General features: G+C 37.9%; 1 long non-coding RNA gene across 1 annotated transcript; it reads right to left on the bottom strand.

The window, feature by feature from the left end:
* Nucleotides 1–10,245: 10,245 nt before the first annotated feature.
* Nucleotides 10,246–11,141, bottom strand: LOC131002030 (uncharacterized). The gene is made up of 2 exons (XR_009094120.1): nucleotides 11,021–11,141; nucleotides 10,246–10,507 (listed from the first exon to the last, which is right to left on the bottom strand). It is a non-coding gene; the product is annotated as an uncharacterized LOC131002030 (long non-coding RNA).
* Between the last annotated feature and the right edge of the window lie 8,747 nt (nucleotides 11,142–19,888).

Below are 19,888 nucleotides of genomic sequence, written 5' to 3'. Positions count from 1 at the left end.
TGTAAAAAAAAAAAACTACAATTGAGACATCAATCCAAATCTAAAATTTAAAGAACAAAAGCATTAAATAAATTTTCTTTCGTATACATACATATAATGATTGCCTACATATATTTCTTTTATCTATGTGTTCGATTAAGAGTAAGTAACTATACATATTAACCTAATCTATAAAGGATTGCCACAAATCTATTTTTATTAGAATAATCACTATAATAATAATAATAATAATAATAATAATAATAATAATAATAATAATAATAATCTAGATAAAATTAATGGTGCATATCTATATGTATCATGTAATTATTTAAAAAAAAAATAAGCTATACACGAAAATACTATTAATTAAACTTATAAAATAAATCTAAATTATCGGGGTGTTACACCTAGGTATACTCAACTTCTAAGGATTCACACGTCCTACTCTCGACTTAACTCTCAACTCGGATCATACTCATAGCATTCAAGCACATAAACAAGCATAAACACATAAGCATATAAAATTCACACATAGACAAGTCAAAACAACCTTCACTCTGCACTGACTCGACTTCAAAACCTCACCAGACTCGGTACAGAACTCCACTGGAGTCGTAATCCATACCAAAAGAAACCGCTTTGAGTCTAGTTTCATATAAAAAAAAGTAAGATAAAAAACTCCAAGTATTTTTGGAGATATGACTGTTTTACTACAGTCTACCATATTCGGCAGTTTTGAGCAATCGGAAACATTGATTTTTGAAAAATAGTAAACATTGCCGAAAAGGTCTGAAATTTGGTGGAAACTTAGCTAAGACACTAATATGTCAACAATAAAACTTTAGGTTCCAAAATGTTATGGGAAGATACTGGAAAAGGTGACTCTATTGGCTACTCACCGAACAATTCGGCAGAACATAGCAGTTTTGATTTTCTATTTTATAAAAATAGTAAACGAAGTCCAAATGATTTGAAATATTACCGATTTTCTCAAAACTCATGTAGGGACTTGCTATAAAAGTTTCAAAGGTATTAGACATCGACAGTAGGTCAGTAGGCCTACAAAATTCCTCAAAATCTCATCTCAAATCTTTAAATGCTCAACTCAACATTCTTTCAAAGAAAACTCCTCAAAGCTTATTTTAAACACTTATAGCATTAAAAAATATTCAAGTACAACATAATACTCATCATACTCAATCTCGACTCTCCTCTTACATCATAAACTCAAATCTCAAGGAAAACGTTTCAACGAACGCATCAATTCAATTCTCTTTTCATTTTCATGCTCAAAATTACTCAAATACTCAAACATGATCTCATTCATCATATAACTCATTATACACATATGGATTCCCTTTTTCTCATATAAACTAAACTCTAGTGAAAACTCATGTATCAACATAAAACTCTTAATAAAACATGACAAACGTTCACATAATGGTCATAAATCAATTAGACCTCATTTTACCAAGCATCAACCTCACATCATTTAAGAACTCAAAAACTCATATAAACTAAACTAAGTCAAAATTTTACTTAGCCAATAAAAGACCCAATCAAACATACTTAGACATTAATATCATGCTCAAAAACATATATCTTAAGCCAAATCACTTAATAGACACATAGACACGAAAGTCCTAATTTTTATTAAACTAAACTCTTTAAAATTTTATAAACACACATGGATCCTTAATCTCATCATAGATCTATCAATTTCAACCCATTTATCTCACATATAATCCATCAATTTACAAATTAGAGCATAGATACACATATCCCTAATTCTATTAAACTAACTCATATCAAAATCATCAATTGACATCATATACTCAATTTACTCCATCAATCATCATCATAAACATCTCATGGACTCATCTACATCATCAATTCATCATTTTAATCATCAACTCAAAAATTCCCAATTTTGGGTAAACTAAACTCCATCGAACTTTCACATCTCAAGGCATATACTTCACAACACACATCAATCATCATCAATCATCACATAAATCTCATTTTTCACCCCAAATCAAGAAAAGAAAAAGAAAATTTTTTGAAGGGTTGAAGACCCAATTTTCGAAAATTTAGAAAAATGAAAGGGGGTGATTTTCTTGCTTCAATCTTTTAAGAATACCACATACAACATCATTCAAGCAAGATTTATGGAATGCATGATCACTTACCCAAATTTTTCACCAAAATCCACACTTTCTCACTCTAGCTTTGAAGCCTCTCCTCAATGATTCTCTTGAATTCAAGTAGCTAGGATGTGTTTATGGAAGATTTAAGGGTGGATTGATGTGTTCGGTATGATTTTTTTTGGAAGCTTCGGAGGTCTCATCTATGGTTGTTAATGGTGGAAAGTGAGAGATGAGGGAGAGAGAGAGGTGGACGATTGGTGAGGATGAAGGAGAGAGAGAGTTGCTTGAAAGATATGAATTGATTTGCAAGATTTTAGAAGATTTAGATGATATTGTGAAAGATTTGCAAATCTTAGCAAATATTGGCAATTAATGCCTTGTTCTCTCTCTCTAATCTCTACACTCTCTCAATAATCTCTACACTTGGCAATTTGTAGTATTTAGGCACATGCTTGGGAAATTAAAATAATAGTGTGAGAAGGGTGATTAAATAATAACCACAATAATCATGGAAATGTTACTTATTAATAAAATACCATAGCATAATTATTCATGTGTCCAAATAAAATAATTATAGCACTAATATTAGTGCACTCACTCAATTATAATATTCCTCTTCGTAGAAAAAATAATTTAAAAAAAAATTATGCTAGGAAAATTTCCATAAACCGGCATCATTCGATTTCTCGGTAAAAATAAACCGCACTTGCTTTGGAAACTTAATCAAAATTCCAAGTGCTAAAGTCCTCAAATAAAATCATAATAGCTTCCTCATAAAGACCCATATAACAAAAATCACATAGTCAAATAGTCACGTAAATTCACATAACATCACATCAAAGCAGTCGGCAAACACAAACAAACTAGACGCCTCTCCGACCGACTATTTTTATCAAGGTTCCTCACTCTTTCTTTCTCGACTCTATTTCCAACTCATTATTCCTATTTTCTTAATAGGACAGTCAAACTCTGATAATTCGGTATCCGGTAACTCTATTCCCGGTAGTTGGAAAATAAAATAAAATCTCAGCTCAATTCAATCAGCATCTCTATCTCAACTCATTTCTCAAATCTCTTCACTCTAACTCTATCATCGGTTTATTCCCTCATAACTCTATTTAAAGATAATCTGTCTTATCCGCTCATAAAAATATAGTCTCGTATTTCGATATCGCAGTACTCTCAATAGTGTTAAGACACTATCTCTCAACATTAGGAAAAGTACGGGGTGTTACATCCTACCCCCCTTAAAAAAAAAATCGTCCCGAAATTTGAGTTATTTACCCTTGGGAAAAAGCTCTGGGTACTTCTCTTTCATCTTCTCCTCAATTCCCCATGTTGATTTTTCTTGACCGTGATGTCTCGATTGGATTTTCACCAAATGAATCGACTTGTTCCTCAATTGTTGGATCTTCCGGTCCAGAATAGCATCAGGTCTCTCTTCATAGCTCAAATCTGGTTCCAGGGACACTTCTTCTTGATGGATGACGTGTTTTGGATCAAACACGTACTTTCTCAATTGAGAAACATGGAAAACGTCATGGACGTTCGCGAAGCTCGGAGGCAACGCTAGTTTATAGGCTACATGGCCTAGTTACTCTAATATATCATAAGATCCTATATATCTCGGTTTGAGTTCTTCTTTAACTCGAAAATAACATGCTCCCCGAGATAGGGAAAACTCACATAAACATCGTTTTTCTAACATCAAAAGAATCTATCAGTGATCACTCAACTGTTGGATTTCCTTCTCTCGATTTTGCTAATCGATGCCATAATTCATGGTTATGTGGTCCCACTTCTATTGTGGAAATCTCTAATAGGTGTAATTTGTATAAGGTTGCCAAAGTGGCGCCTTCACGTGTTAACACGCCTAACATCTTTCTACGAAAGATGCCATCTCTCGCTTCTTATCCTCTATTCAAAACGTCGTTTCGGTTTTGGCATATCTGCCGTCTCTTGATAATTCTCTACTCTCTTGGTTCGAATCTTTATTCGCAAACTTTCTATCTTCTCATCTTCTCTCTATGCTGTGACTATTCTCGATCATAAGTCAGGCGTAACGTTCAGTGCAGAAATTACTATTTCTGTCGTTTGTGGTGGTATTACTACCTTCCAATTCATCTTCTCGAATTCCTTGATTAGGTTTTTTTCTCGAGTAAGGAGAAATCCCAACTCTCCCTAATTCTCTCTGTTTAACGCGTCAGTTACAACGTTAGCCTTTCAAGGGTGATAATTAATTCTACAATCGTAATCCTTCACTAACTCTAACCATCTTCTTTGTCGCATGTTCAGATCTTTTGCTCAAAGAAATATTTGAGACTTTTATGATCGGTGTATATCTCACACCGTGCTCCATAGAGATGGTGTCTCCAGATCTTCAAAGCATGCATTACAGCTGCTAATTCTTAATCATGCGTTAGATAACTCATCTCGTGTGGTCTCAGTTGTCGCAAAGCATACGCTATAACTTTTCCTTCTTGCATCAGTACACATTCTAGACCATTTTTCGATGCATCAGTGTACACTGCATACTCTTTATCCGCTTTTGGAATAGTTGAACTGGGGCAATAGTAAGTCTCTTCTTTAACTCTTGAATATTTCGCTCGCGTTCGTTCGTCGAAACGAACTTGACTTCTTTCTTTAGCAAGTGCGTCAATGGCTTAGCGATTTTTGAAAAGCCCTCAATAAAATGTCGATAATACCCTGCTAATCCCAGAAAACTGAGAATCTTGTGCAGTGTGGTTGGCAATCTCCACTCCTGTATCGCTTGGACTTTAGCTAGGTCCACTTCAATTCCTCTCGCAGAAACAATATGGGTGAGAAAATTGATTTCTTCCAGCCAAAACTCGCATTTCCTAACTTCGCATAAATCTTTTCAGCTCGTAATCTCTCTAACACGATCATCAAACGCTCTTCGTGTTCTCATTTACTCTTCGAGTAAATCAGGATATCGTCTATAAAGACTATCACGAACTTGTCCAGGTATTCGTGAAAAACGCGGTTCATGAGATCCATGAATACTGCCGGGGCATTCATTAATCCGGAAGGCATTACTATTAACTCATAGTGCCCGTATCTCGTACGAAATGTCGTCTTCGGAATATTTTTCGATCGTATCTTCAGCTGATGGTATCCCATTCTCAAGTCGATCTTTGAAAAAGTGCTCGCTCCTTGTAGTTGATTGAACAGATCATCGATTCGAGGTAACGGATACTTATTCTTTAACGTTACATTGTTCAACTCTCGATAATCGATACATAACCTCAAGCTTCCATCCTTCTTTTGACAAAAAGAATTGGTGCTCCCCACGGGGAAACACTAGGTCGAATGAAGCCCATATCTAGAAGTTCTTAGAGTTGCAGCTTCAACTTTTGCAACTCTGTGGGGGCCATTCTGTACGGCGCTTTCGACGTCGGTGCTGCGTCGAGCTCTAAATCGATCGTAAACTCAAGCTGTCGGTCTGGGGTAATCCCGGTAAAGTCTCGGGAAAAACGTCTTTATATTTTCGCACGACTGGCACGTCATCAACGTTTGCCTTGAATTCCTCTCTCTAGTTCAGATATACAACGTACGCGGTTGTATCTTTTCTTCGCAAGAGCTTTCTTGCTTGTAGTGCCGAGATTATCGGCGTCTTCTTCCATTTTCGTTCAATACCAATGAAGGAAGTAGGTTCTTGGCTAGGTGGCTGAAAAGATATCCGTCTCTCCTTACATCGTATCTTCGCATGGTTCTTCTATTACCAATCCGTTCCCAAAAATTATATCCAAGTGCCACATAGGCATCAATCTCAGGTCTCTAGCCTCGAGCCTAATCGATCTTAACTCGAATTCTAAGTTAGGGCACACAGATGAAACCGTAGTAATTCTGCCTATGGGTGTGATTACTCTTTAGAGGTTGTGGAACATACTCTACATTCGGTGTCGAACAAAAATACTATGGGCACACCTTTCAACTCGCCTATATCTGACAAATTTCCTCTATTCTTGTCCGGTGCTTTCTACTCAAGCGCGAACACTCTCTGGTGATGCGGTCGATTTGCCTGCGGGGCTGGTGGTTGCCTTCTTGACTGATGTGGTCGATAGGCTGGCTGCTGTCGCTGTGGTAGAGGTGGCGGTAAGATTCCCTCCATCGCTTTGAGTTGCGGCCGAAACTGACTCGGTCATTTTCCCCTTCCACTTTGCTGACGATTCGGACACTAGTTCGAGTAGTGCCCGACCTTTCCGCAGGTGTAACAGCTATTCTGTCTCATCTTGCATTCTCTCAGATGAAATTTTATTGCTCTTCGACAAGGCGATATCCCTCGCGGTTCTTGAAGGTTTATTGCTACTGGGGCAGTTGGGCCAATCATAAGGCCGTTTGTCTCAGTTCTGATATTGCGGTGGCGCATTCTGACTCTGCCACGACTTCTTGGGATCTTGACTTCGGTCATCCCATTTTCTCTTTCCTTCTTGCCCTCGCCCAGAAAAAGGTGGATTGCACGTTTGAGTGCTCTAATTCGTTTGGGGGTGCTGAAGCTTAAATCGTGTTCTCTGGCCGCATTACTAGTTCTATATCAAATGCTCTATTTAATGCTTCAGTACACATAACCGCATTCTGACTCGTTAAATCGTCTCTTACCTCTTGTCTCAAACCTGATCGAACAATTCTGACATCTTCTCGTTCATCTCTTCTCGATATGTGGCATACCGAACCAAGTCGTGAAACTGATGTTCGTATTCAGCTACGGTTTTATTGCCTTATCTCATATCATCAACTCTATTTCTTTCTTCAATCAGTTTTTCTTTCTCGACAAAAGTCTAAGGGAATATATGTCAACCTTAGAACTAATTCTCATAACTCACAAATCATAAGACTCTTACTCAACATCATATTATTTCCTCAATTCTCATAACTCAACGTCAAAGACATATTTCATGTCTATCATCGCAACATCAGATCAAAACTCTACTCAAGCATATAGACTCTCTGGTCATCGTCATATAGACATATATATATATATATATATATATATATATAAGAAATTTTTCTCTTTCGAGAACTCTTACTAATTGCGGGGCATAACGAAAGTAAAACATCCCCTAATATTACGATGATGCTACATCTATACTAGTCATCATCTCAGTCTGCTGTTGTGAAAAACATTATCTGCTCTAATCTGTCATCTCGATCTCCTTGAATCTGCTATTGCCTACTCTGGCTTAGCATCACTTCTTCTCATCCTTGAAATGGTTAGATTTCTGCATACTTGGCGAATATAAGAAAATCCATAATCGAAAAGTTGTGCTCGTCTCGTAACAATATATTCTACGACTGCTCCCATAAATCGTGTTTCGTCCAAACACTCTTCTTGTTATGCCATCCTAGTTACCTAGACATTCCTAACTCTTGTCGGATGTGGTAGGGAATAGGATGTGATGAATAAAAATGCCTGATCTTGAACAAGACGAGCTCAAGTAATGGAATGATTCCAGAATAGCCGGTGCTATCTCAAGGATAATGAAGAAGTTACAATCAAGGTAAGATCAAAAGTTAGAACAGAAACTAGAATAAAAACTGAGATATGATATGATGGAAGTAAATCAATACTGGGAGTAGAAGCAATCCACTAAGTGGAAAATGAATAAATTGTCCACTGTTAAAGCAAGGGGTAAGGATTTCCAACACAAACAGCTCAGGCTCGAATACAGTGGATCTGGAAAAAAATTTCTCAATAGCAAATAGTTCATCTCCTGTTGGAGTTCAAATGGATGCAGAAACATTTAAATACGACCAAGCGGGATAGGGACTCAATAAGTCTACTCTCATGACTACTCTAGCGATGATACGCGCGGTCCCGGTGAAAGTACCTCTATTTCAAAGTACAATTGGTCAATAGCATCTATGCATCCCATGAAGTCTCCATAATACGTTCGTCCTATTAGGGTCGTGTCTCTAAATCGCGAAGAAATCTCTAACTCTCGTCGTATTATCTCAACTGTTGGTCTCTCTGCTCCTCTTCTTCATCTTCTTCTCGATTTATGTTCCTTCTGTTCCCTCTTCTTCTCGGAGGTATACTATAAAGGAAAAAGAATTATATAACTATCGGCCTTGAAACTAGCCGTTCGTCATTACAAAATACAAATTTCTCTTTTTCTCACTTCGCTTCTATATCTCGTTTGTGATCTTAAAATTCTCAAAATTCTCGTCCAGTCTATTTCTCATCTATCATCGTTCGTAATTCTCATCAATCTCTATTTCTCATTCATCATCAAGCATCAACATCATCATTCTCAAAGCTCTGGTAAAGATAGTGAAACTCATTAATCATCAACATCTCTGTATATATATATATATATATATATATATATATATATATATATATATAAGGAAAACTGCCTCTCTCTCGAGGTCTTTTACAAAAGTAGGATCCTATGTACAAAGGTCCTAACACTAAGATGATGCTCTGGCTATACAGGCATCATAGGTACTAAGCATCTATAGATCTATGCTATCTACACATACACACTATACTAGGCCTCTCTACCTATATATATACATATACGTATATATCAACTATGCATCTATACATATGTACGCGTCTACTAGATACACGTGATCGCTAGTCATCGTCTCCTGAAATTCTGCTCGTCGCATCGTGGACCTCCATATCCTCACTCGGCTCTGTCTCCTCGCTCTCATACTTGTCGATCAATCGGTAGACGCTATCATCGCTCAGCTCATCCTCAACGTCAGTGTCCATCATCGGTCCATAAACCGGCACCTCGGGAATAGGTACCAATGTCTCGACTCCGTCGGCACTAGTATGTCGCCGCAATGGCTGGGTCTGTCCGTAGCCGACCGTCATCTCTGAAGTTTCCTTATCCGGGTCCTCCTCATCACTGTCAAGGTGTGCTGGCCGAGAACTTCCCTCCTGGGCGTCTCGGGACGGTGAATATAAAATCGAGTGCATGTACGTCTGAAAAGCCAAAGTGCCAGGCTCAGGCAACGGGGCAACCCTCGGATAAGGATCGAAGGGAACATACTGTATCTCAGGCTCAGTAGAAACAATCGGCTGCGCCGACTCAACAGGTGGCAATGGCAAAGGTGCCGTCGCCGGTGTCCAATCCCAAGGCGGTAACTCGGCGCTGGGAAAAGGAATAAGTGATAGAAACGCAAACGGGTCATGCTCTACCACTGGGGAGTACGTCTCAAAGATAGTCAACTCTGAAATAATAGGCTCAGATAAAACTGGCATCAGATCAACTGGGGGTGGAGGTGCAATCGGAAACGGCTCCTCGGGAAGTGGGGGCACAACAACTAGCTCCCCTCCCTGGGCTGGTCCCTCAGGCTCTCCATACGGCGGTGAAGATGGCTCGCCATAAGCAAAGTAGCGGTGGCTCAGCGTCGCGATGAAGCCACTAAGGTCTCCGTACCTGATTCCCTCCAACCAGGAAGTATCCGTGTACTGGGGCACTAACGATATCGCCCAGTCTCGCCACGAAGGTGGTAGTAGTGGAATCAAAAGCGTAATGGCCTCCGCGCCATCGATCCCATAGGGAATAGCCCTCCTCCATCGTCGGTGATAGTGTGCCAGAAGTTCACCCAAAGTATCATCCTCGTTCGGGATATACTCCCTGAACCATCGCTGCATCGCGGTCTCATATCGGAATCCATCATCTCAAACAATTCCGTCATCAAAACAATACATAACTCATTAGTGAATCAAACTCAGCTCTCAACAGGAAAGCAATAAGAAACAACATCAATCTCTTACCTCGTTAAGCCGGAGGAGATGGGGTGATGGGGTTTTGTTTCGAACTGATTTTCTCAAACTAGCCTAAGAATTCAATTTAGACTAGTACTCAATTTAAAAAGATATCAGTAATCAAAGGTTCGACTCAATCAAGCAATAGACTCAGAGCAGATGACCTGCTCTGATACCACCCTGTCGCGGCCCGATTCCCGACGCTAGTAATAGCGGGGTACGAGTATCGATACGACTATTTTTAAAAGAATAAAAGATTAGATGAATAGGTCAAACATCAAGCGGAAGCTCGCATCAAAAGGTGTTAAGGAAAAATCATCATAAATTAACCCAAGGGTAAATATGTCAACATCGTCATAACTTCATAAATATCAGGAATTTCACGAACAAAAACAAAACGGGTATAGCTCATTTTTCGTAAGGAAGAATAATATGCAGAGTATCGCAGCAAAAGGCGAATCGATTATATGTATGAAGACATATAACCGTGAGTACATTGCTTAAATTCAAAAGAAAATCAAAGTATATATCAATCATCAAGACTTTATCGTCAAAATGGAAATGCGATAAAGTAAATACATCCTCTAACAATTCCCCACCAGCACCAGTCCAATCTCGCTCCTCGCTTAGTCTGCACATTTAGAAATACATGCAGGGCGTGAGTACATAATACTCAGTGGGCAAACGCCGAAAAACAAGAAAGGTGCTCTTAGAGCTATATGTTTGAAACTTGCCACATCTCAGCAATACACAGAAATATTGTTAGCGTAAATGAATCTGTGCATGCAGTTTTCATAATCCTGATATCATAAAGAAACGATAGCGCTATCAAAGTACTCATCATGTATGTACCACATCTACAACTCATCATCATCATAGGTACTGAGAAGTAGGCCTCCCTCTCAAGTACCGTGACCGGCCGACCCGAAGACGACTCGCGGTCACCTCTGTGCACAAAATCCCGCTTGTGGCAGGACCGAATTCGTCTCATCAGTAGAGGGTAACATACAAGCTCAACATCAAAAATTGGCAAGTCAAACAATTCTCAAACATCATTTATCTCAAAGCATTTGATAAACTCATAACATCATCAAATCATTTTAGAAAGCTCATACGATATACGTATACTCAAAATATTGCCCACCTGAAGTCCTTCGCTAGTTTCGGAAAGAAAACAGGCGACTTACTTCTTCGTCTCGCTCGGCCTTCATAATTCATCATCATCGTCATCGAAGGTTCATGTGATAAAACAAACCTTAGTTAGAACTCATTACTAAAACCAATCTCATCTCAAACCATAACTTCTCATTCAACGTCTATTTACCCACTAAAACTCAATCCCTAGGTATACTCAACTTCTAAGGATTCACACGTCTTACTCTCGACTTAACTCTCAACTCGGATCATACTCATAGCATTCAAGCACATAAACAAGCATAAACACATAAGCATATAAAATTCACACATAGACAAGTCAAAACAACCTTCACTCTGCACTGACTCGACTTCAAAACCTCACCAGACTCGGTACAGAACTCCACTGGAGTCATAATCCATACCAAAAGAAACCGCTTTGAGTCTAGTTTCATATAAAAAAAAGTAAGATAAAAAAATCCAAGTATTTTAGGAGATATGACTGTTTTACTACAGTCTACCATATTCGGCAGTTTTGAGCAATCGAAAACATTGATTTTTGAAAAATAGTAAACATTGCCGAAAAGGTCTGAAATTTGGTGGAAACATAGCTAAGACACTAATGTCTCAACAATAAAACTTTAGGTTCCAAAATATTATGGGAAGATACTGGAAAAGGTGACTCTATTGGCTACTCACCGAACAATTCGGCAGAACGTAGCAGTTTTGATTTTCTATTTTATAAAAATAGTAAACGAAGTCCAAATGATTTGAAATTTTACCGGTGTGCTCAAAACTCATGTAGGGACTTGCTATAAAATTCCTCCAAAGGTATTAGACATCTACAGTAGGTCAGTAGGCCTACAAAATTCCTCAAAATCTCATCTCAAATCTTTAAATGCTCAACTCAATATTCTTTCAAAGAAAACTCCTCAAAGCTCATTTTAAACACTTATAGCATTCAAAAACATTCAAGTACAACATAATACTCATCATACTCAATCTCGACTCTCCTCTTACATCATAAACTCAAATCTCAAGGAAAACGTTTCAACGAACGCATCAATTCAATTCTCTTTTCATTTTCATGCTCAAAATTACTCAAATACTCAAACATGATCTCATTCATCATATAACTCATTATACACATATGGATTCCCTTTTTCTCATATAAACTAAACTCTAGTGAAAACTCATGTATCAACATAAAACTCTTAATAAAACATGACAAACGTTCACATAATGGTCATAAATCAATTAGACCTCATTTTACCAAGCATCAACCTCACATCATTTAAGAACTCAAAAACTCATATAAACTAAACTAAGTCAAAATTTTACTTAGCCAATAAAAGACCCAATCAAACATACTTAGACATTAATATCATGCTCAAAAACATATATCTTAAGCCAAATCACTTAATAGACACATAGACACGAAAGTCCTAATTTTTATTAAACTAAACTCTTTAAAATTTTATAAACACACATGGATCCTTAATCTCATCATAGATCTATCAATTTCAACCCATTTATCTCACATATAATCCATCAATTTACAAATTAGAGCATAGATACACACATCCCTAATTCTATTAAACTAACTCATATCAAAATCATCAATTGACATCATATACTCAATTTACTCCATCAATCATCATCATAAACATCTCATGGACTCATCTACATCATCAATTCATCATTTTAATCATCAACTCAAAAATTCCCAATTTTGGGTAAACTAAACTCCATCGAACTTTCACATCTCAAGGCATATACTTCACAACACACATCAATCATCATCAATCATCACATAAATCTCATTTTTCACCCCAAATCAAGAAAAGAAAAAGAAAATTTTTTGAAGGGTTGAAGACCCAATTTTTGAAAATTTAGAAAAATGAAAGGGGGTGATTTTCTTGCTTCAATCTTTCAAGAATACCACATACAACATCATTCAAGCAAGATTTATGGAATACATGATCACTTACCCAAAATTTTCACCAAAATCCACACTTTCTCACTCTAGCTTTGAAGCCTCTCTTCAATGATTCTCTTGAATTCAAGTAGCTAGGATGTGTTTATGGAAGATTTAAGGGTGGATTGATGTGTTCGGTATGATTTTTTTTGGAAGCTTCGGAGGTCTCATCTATGGTTGTTAATGGTGGAAAGTGAGAGATGAGGGAGAGAGAGAGGTGGACGATTGGTGAGGATGAAGGAGAGAGAGAGTTGCTTGAAAGATATGAATTGATTGGCAAGATTTTAGAAGATTTAGATGATCTTGTGAAAGATTTGCAAATCTTAGCAAATATTGGCAATTAATGCCTTGTTCTCTCTCTCTAATCTCTACACTCTCTCAATAATCTCTACACTTGGCAATTTGTAGTATTTAGGCACATGCTTGGGAAATTAAAATAATAGTGTGAGAAGGGTGATTAAATAATAACCACAATAATCATGGAAATGTTACTTATTAATAAAATACCATAGCATAATTATTCATGTGTCCAAATAAAATAATTATAGCACTAATATTAGTGCACTCACTCAATTATAATATTCCTCTTCGTAGAAAAAATAATTTAAAAAAAAATTATGCTAGGAAAATTTCCATAAACCGGCATCATTCGATTTCTCGGTAAAAATAAACCGCACTTGCTTTGGAAACTTAATCAAAATTCCAAGTGCTAAAGTCCTCAAATAAAATCATAATAGCTTCCTCATAAAGACCCATATAACAAAAATCACATAGTCAAATAGTCACGTAAATTCACATAACATCACATCAAAGCAGTCGGCAAACACAAACAAACTAGACGCCTCTCCGGCCGACTATTTTTATCAAGGTTCCTCACTCTTTCTTTCTCGACTCTATTTCCAACTCATTATTCCTATTTTCTTAATAGGACAGTCAAACTCTGATAATTCGGTATCCGGTAACTCTATTCCCGGTAGTTGGAAAATAAAATAAAATCTCAGCTCAATTCAATCAGCGTCTCTATCTCAACTCATTTCTCAAATCTCTTCACTCTAACTCTATCATCAGTTTATTCCCTCATAACTCTATTTAAAGACAATCTGTCTTATCCGCTCATAAAAATATAGTCTCGTATTTCGATATCTCAGTACTCTCAATAGTGTTAAGACACTATCTCTCAACATTAGGAAAAGTACGGGGTGTTACAAAGAGCAACAAGTTCATTCTCAACAATTCAGCCGATTTTCATCTTGGAATTTCTTCTTCTCAACTCCTTCGCCCTAAAGAGAAACGCAACAACGTTAGTAAGTTCTTCTCAACTTTGAGATTCATCCATTTCATTCGGAGACCAGTTCATATCATGATCGAACAAAATGATATTTCAAAAACACATGTTCATATACTCTGTTCATGTATATATGCTTGCATTAGAACTTGTCTGTGTTAAAAGAATAAGATGAAAGGTAGAATTTTTGAGTTGGTTTTGGCTGCGTTGGGTCTGAGGTGCCGAGTCGGAGGGGATTGTTGTTGTCGGCGGCGACCTCGTCGTCTGTCGCCGGAGTAAAAGAGAATCAGAGGTAGAGTAAGGGCGGTGGTGGCTGAATTTGGGGATCTAAGGCTCGGCGGAGGCGTGGCCTGTGGGTCGTGTTTCCGTCAGATCTGGAGGAAATGAGAGTGAGGGTAGCGGCCGTAGCTTGCTGCGGTCGCCGGAAACAGAGGGAGACAGCGCTTCACCGTTGCCAAGGAGGTGATAGGCGTGAGGTGTACTGGGGCTGAGAAATGGGAGAGACGGCGGGTGAGCAGAGTAGGGAGATGAGAGCAGTGCAGGAATATTAAATTGAATTAACGTTCCGTTTGCCCGATGATCGTTTCTTGGTTATTATTAATTTACCATACAACGATTAAATCCTAACATGCTCCTATGAATTTAACAGCTGCACGTTGGAGTTCAGAAATACCTGAAGAATTCAGAAGAATTTGTCAATCTGTCGCTGAACAGGTCAGCCAACTTCAACGCTCCATTTGACCCCTCAAACGACCTGCAATCGTATTTTCTGCCGAAATACGACTTCTTCATCTTCGAAAGAGCTTTCCGTGGCCGCCTGATTTGTCTGTATCGGAGTTCTGTGGAGGAAGTTATGGCCGTTTTACGGAGACTGCCAGAACTTGGTTTCCTGCGAGAATCTGACTCCAGCTCTGATCTTCTCGACTGTATCCCGCTCAATTCCCAACGTTGGATGGACAACGAGCTATGGAAATTCCCAAGACAGAATGGCCACACACGTTTCCTGCGCCTCCCTCTGCTCTCAAAACCCTAATTTTGATCAGTGTGTTTTCCTGAGAGCTGACAGCTGTATTTAATAATACAGAAAAGAGGAGGAGGCGCCAATCTCTATGTGAGGGCCGAAAATCTGTCTTCTTGGGCTAGGAGACATTGGGCCAGCCCAGGGACCAGATACAAGGAATAAAGATGGGCCTCAAATAAATTAATTTATCTATGGTCAGCCCAGACCATAATTAATTTATAAATATCAGTTCATTCCACTAGAGAACCGATACTGACTTACCCCTTTATTGCCGGTGATGAGTCGGGGCTTGTATTTAGACTTATTAAATCTCCGTATTTAAAATATCCGACATCCATTAATTAATTAGAGCTCTGACAGCTTAAATTAATTAATCTCTTAATAATTCCTTAAGCAGTACCACTCAAACTTTATTATTACGCCTGAAATTAATCAACCTGCAGGGTTTAGCGTAATAAACCTTATTGAGCTCCTTAAGGGGATGTCATTATCCTATACCGGATACGGGTACTAATACAGATAATCAAATATCATATATTAACCGCTATCACCCAAGATACAGAGTACTCGAGTTAGTATATAACCTTCACCCATAGTAAGTCAAAGTGATATACGAGTTAACATATATATCTGAATACTTATTAGTATTAAGATTTATAAGTCACCGAGATCTTGATTCTTCACTTAAGTCAGATAGAAGAATACATCTCAAACTGTGGTCCTATCAATACGTAATGACGTACCAGTATAGACAAGTAGCCAAGACAAACTACTTCCATCTATACTGCAGCCTAAACCAATAACTTGTCCTAGAGTTATTTCGGCTGTGATCATATTATATCTCTTAAGGTTATTCCAATTATATGGTCTTCTGTGATCTACAACACACCATATAATCTACTTATATAGAGATAAAGAACATACATATGCAATCATGAACACAATCAGATAGGAGATTAGATTGTGAACTTAGGAAACATTGTATACAAGCATAAAACGTTCTTGCTTTCAGTATACAAATCCAACAATCTCCCACTTATACTAAAGCAAACTTTTAGTATACAATGCGTCTATTTACCAATCACCTAACACTTCTCCCACTTATACTTAAAGTTTCCTAAGTGGGTGGCATCAATCTGGCATCAATCGCATTCCCATCTTTCAATGACCATTTGCGAGAAGCCTTTTGTGAAAGATCAGTAGGTTTCTCCAATATGTGAGAATTTATTCTTTGAGCACAAAAAAAAACTCGATTTACGAATAATCGTATAACTTGGTACTTACTCTCCATGTGTTTAACCCCTTGTGGTTCTTGGATTCCTTAGAGTTCGCAACTGCACTTGAGGTATCACGAAGGTGATGCTCCCACGCAAACTAGGAATTCCCCTTAGATCCTGGAGGTAGTGGTCAAACCAAAAGGTTTTACCTCCCAAGAAAAAACACATAGCTCGAGGTAATTATTCTTTGTTCCGGTCAGCCTGGAAATCCGAAATCATATAATCCAAAAAGGAACTAAACTGTCTAACTGGTAAACTATCCTTATTCTCTAGTCAGGGACTTGAGAATATAATTTACCACAATTCAGTGTCCTTAACTAGGACTATACTGATATCTTACAATCATGCTAACTGCATAGCAAATATAAGATCTCGTACATAGCAATCCATACATGAAGCTATCTACTGCGGAAACGTAGAATACTGCCTTCATTTCCTCAACCTTAATAGGCATCTTAAGACATAGTCTTTAGATAAAGGAACGCCATATCTAAAAGGTAGCAATCCTTTCTTGGCGGTATTCATACTACAACGAGTATTCTCAGTATCAATGTAAGACACTCGAGATAAGCCCAACATCCTTTTCTAGTGATCCCTTATTACTTTGATCACAAAGATGTATACTGTACCTCCTTATTCTTTCATATGAGACTGTTCGGATAACCATTACTTTATGTCTTAACAATAGCTCCATATTGTCGCCAATTAGGAGGATATTGTTTACATAAAATGCAAGATTAACCACATCACCGATGACACGAGAGCGATTGACACGAGATGTTTCTCTCCCTCCCTCACGTAACCTCGATGGTTTAAGTGAGCTGCTATGGGTAAAATGATCCGAATGTTCTGAGCATGGCACTGGCGAAAATATCATCATAACCTATACCCTCACACTGGGCATAACCTTTCGCCACCAGTCTAGTTTTAAAAACTACGACCTTGCTCATTCGGACTTATCATTCTCTTGTATACTCACTTGCAACCTATGGCTTTACGTCATTCTGGTAGCAAGATTTTCTTAGTATACAACCATATTCTTAATGGATTGCTCCATTGAGGCGTGCCAGGAATCTACATTCTCGTCTTCCACTAATTCCAAGTAGATATCTGGGTCGATTCTCTTATATTCACTACCAGAGACTGAATCCAAAGATTCTCCCAAGAATATAAATCGATCGGGTTGTCCCACAACCCTCCCACTACAATGGATCTGTGGTGGCACATGTGTGTCAACAGTGCGTGCAGTGTCTTGTGGTACAAAACTCTTGCACACTTGGCTTGGGTGATGGAATCGCCTGTCTAATGTTTTCAATTTCTTGAAGCACACTATCTGACTTGGATTAGTAATTACTCCCATAGTCCACTTCTAAGAATCGTGTGTCATTGCTAATAATCACCTTCTGATTCTTTAGGACTAATTGCAAAGATACATTACTCATCATCGAACATATTTTTTTCAAGAGTGACCTATTTCTTCTCTCCACCACACCATTTTATATAGGGATTACATGGTGTAGTAAACTGGGTTGGAATCCCAAACACTGACAATGAATCAGAAAAGATCATTCTAACACATTATTGGCCCTTTATCCCCTTTGTCATGAATGACCTGGTCTCCATCTTTTCCTCTATACAGGATTCGCAGGTTCGAAATAGTAACCTGGATTGAATCCAATGTACTTATTTAGACACGAGCCTTTGGATCCTATTAAGATAGATGTGACCTATTTCTAGGGTATCAATATATGTGTAAGATCCTCATGAGAGATTAGCCTTAACTTTTCTCTTTCTTTTGTTCGATGATGTAAATGCAATATAAAGGTATTTTGTAGACAAGTTATAGTATGAAGAGAGATGTTCAAAATACCAGAACAGACAACTTTGTCATTTCTTATGATAGAAACACCACTATCAAAAATGACATAAGATCCATCTATTCAAAATTTTGGAACATGATAGGGAACTCTAAAAAACTAAACTATGCCTTTAGAACTTAAAGACAAGGCTTCAATTGCAACAACTGCGACTCTAGTCACGTTGCCTATGAAGACAATCATCTCATCACTTCTCAGCTTCCTTGTCAGCTTTAAAAAGCCATGCAAGGTGTAACAATCATTATCCGTTTCTCTCGTTATCCACTACTCACAACTGAGTAGAAAATGAGCTGATATGTCTCAGTTACTATAGCAAGTGAAGTACCTTAACCCTTTGCCTTGAGTATTGAAAAAAAATCTTCAATACTCAATCTTATCACACCACTACTCCCACTATTTCCCTTGTCTTTTTTGCCCCTTGGACCCTTCTTCTTCCCGTCATTCGACGAAGAAGATGGCTCTCCTTTGGCAATAACAAGTGCTTGCACATCTCTTTCCCACAACTTCCTTAGCCGTAACTAGAGCATTCAACAACTCAAAAAAGAGTATTATCTTTCTTGCTCATAACAGCGTTGAGGCGGAAGTTCTTAATTAAAAGACTTGGGAAGAGAGTTCAGGATAATATCGACTTTTGCCTCACCGTCGATACTTCCACAAAGCAAGTCAAATCCGTCAAAATTTGCATGACATGCTCGTGCACTGAGCTGTGCTCACTCATAAAAATAACGAGATTACTCTCATCAAATTTAAATGAGCAGCTCAGTCCAACTCTCCGAACACTTTCTTGAGATTCAGCATGATGCTAATAGCATCGTCCATGCCCTGATGTTGAAGCTACAAGGTTTGTGTCATTATACTCATAATATAGCATATAGCCACATTATTCGTCTTATGCCACCTTTTATGTAATTCATTTTTCTCATCAGTTGACTCATTGTTCGGACCATAAGAACGTGGAGTAGTAAGCAACACAAAGAAAACTTGTGTTAGTTTGTGATAAAGATAAAACTGCGTTTCCATTTTATATATGTGGACCGGTAAAAAGACTTTGTGCAAGAATAAATAAACAATAAGAGACATAGACATATCTGAAAGTAACGAACATAAAGCACATAATTCGTAACAATAATATTGTAACCTTTTGATAAAACAATATTAATGAAACCTCCAACGGCTCAAAGAATTCCATATGTAAGCCACGTGGGGTGGACAGTTACACACGAACTCCTCAACCAGACTATTTACCTAGTCATTTAATTTCTATCCATGTGAACTTAACCTTTTGACAAAAGAAATTAATAGTTGGCACCTTGACTAGACCATATCATCATCAAGAAGGGACTCCGTGGGGGAGTTGTACATTGTACTTGATATGATATCTAAGCAATAACCACATTTTAACCTTAAAAATTAAATTCTCGAAATTAACATACTCACGCG

This window comes from Salvia miltiorrhiza, chromosome 8 (genome assembly GCF_028751815.1).
Source record: "Salvia miltiorrhiza cultivar Shanhuang (shh) chromosome 8, IMPLAD_Smil_shh, whole genome shotgun sequence".
In the NCBI taxonomy this organism is placed as follows: domain Eukaryota; kingdom Viridiplantae; phylum Streptophyta; class Magnoliopsida; order Lamiales; family Lamiaceae; genus Salvia; species Salvia miltiorrhiza.
Note: the sequence above shows the minus strand (reverse complement) of the source record. Positions and strands in the feature narration are given on the sequence as shown.